This window comes from Bison bison, unplaced genomic scaffold, assembly GCF_000754665.1.
Source record: "Bison bison bison isolate TAMUID 2011002044 unplaced genomic scaffold, Bison_UMD1.0 scf7180017858818, whole genome shotgun sequence".
Lineage (NCBI taxonomy): Eukaryota > Metazoa > Chordata > Mammalia > Artiodactyla > Bovidae > Bison > Bison bison.
Window position 1 is genome coordinate 3,933 of NW_011489390.1, and position 1,609 is coordinate 5,541.

At 44.6% G+C, this 1,609-nt stretch overlaps 1 protein-coding gene across 1 annotated transcript in view; it reads left to right on the forward strand.

The window, feature by feature from the left end:
- Positions 1 to 1,609, forward strand: part of IL13RA1 (interleukin 13 receptor, alpha 1) — a gene marked incomplete at its 5' end in the record, with an annotated part of 36,404 nt that overhangs the window by 1,002 nt on the left and 33,793 nt on the right. The gene's annotated exons all lie outside the window — the stretch shown is intronic.

Sequence of the window (1,609 nt, forward strand, 5' to 3'; positions counted from 1 at the left end):
TGAATATTCAGGACTGATTTCCTTTAGGATTGACTGGTTGGATCTCCTTGCAGTCCAAGGGACTCTCAAGAGTTTTCCCCAGCAGCACAGTTCGGAAGCATCAATTCTTTGGTGCTCAACTCTCACGTCCATACTTGACTACTGGAAAAACCATAGCTTTGACTAGATGGACCTTTGTCAGCATTATGTGCCAGGCACTCTTCTAATTGCTAGAGCTGTGGTGCTGAACAGGACAAAATCCCTACCTATGGGTTCACATAGTGAGTAGTAAAGTTATAGAGTTGGGCTGGGGAGAAAGGCTAGGAAGTGATATGAGGCTACTCTTACATGGAATGCCAGGGAAGGCCTCTCTGAGAAAGTGACATTTGAAGACAGACTTAAAGGAGTTAGCCAGTCAGATATTCAAAGAAAGAACATTCTAGGCCAAAAGAACAGCAAGTGCAAAGGTCCTGAGGCTGGAATGAGCTTAGTGTGTCTTGTTAGAGGAGAGCATACAAGGGGGGAGAACAAGAGGATATGAGGCAGGAGAGGCTGGCAAGACCAGATCATGTAGGCTGTGGCATGGAATTGAGATGTTATCCTAAGCATGATGGGAAAATATTAGAGAGTTTTAAGCAGGAGAGGGATGTGATTGGATTGACTGTCATAAAGGATCGTTGTATTGTTGAGTGAAGACTTGACTTGGACAAGAGTAAAAAGCAGATAGACCAGTTGAGAAACATTGTAGTGCTTGGGTGGAAAGATGAGAATAGTGTAGGCCAGGAGGTTTGCAATGAAGGTAGTAAGAAATATTCTGATGCAGGATGTATTTTGTGGAGAAGGCAATGGCACCCCACTCCAGTACTCTTGCCTGGAAAACCCCATGGATGAAGGAGCCTGGTAGGCTGTAGTCCATGGGGTCGCTAAGTCGGCCACGACTGAGCAACTTCACTTTCACTTTTCACTTTCATGCATTGGAGAAGGAAATGGCAACCCACTCCAGTGTTCTTGCCTGGAGAATCCCAGGGACGAGGGAGCCTGGTGGGCTGCCATCTATGGGGTTGCGCAGAGTCGGCCATGACTGAAGTGACTTAGCAGCAGCAGCAGGATGTATTTTGAAGATGAAATTAATAATAGCACTTGCTGATGGCTGCTTGTTTTTGGAGGTTGTAGGAGTAATTGAGGATTCAAGGGATAACTCTTAGATTTTTGGCTTCAGCACCTGAGTGAATATTGCAGCCTTTTACTGAGATGGGGAAGATTGGGAGGAGATCTGACTTTAGGGAAAAGGTGAGAACTTCAGTTTTGAACATGATAAGTTTGGAATGCCTATTAAATATCCAGGTAGAGATGCTGAAGCATTACCTGTATACATGAGTATACAGGAGTTTAAAGAAGAGGTTTGGGCCAGAGTTAGAAATTTGGGAGTCCTCAGCATATAAATAGATTTAAAGCCCTAAGACCAGAAGAGAGTGCTCATAAAGTGAGGGAGATAAAGAGGGCAAAACACTGAACCCTAGGACACATCAATATTTAGAGACCTAGGAGATGAGGTAGGTGCACCAGAGGGTACTGTTGGATTGGCCAAAAAGTTCGTTTGGGTTTTTCCACACCATCTTACAGAGAAACC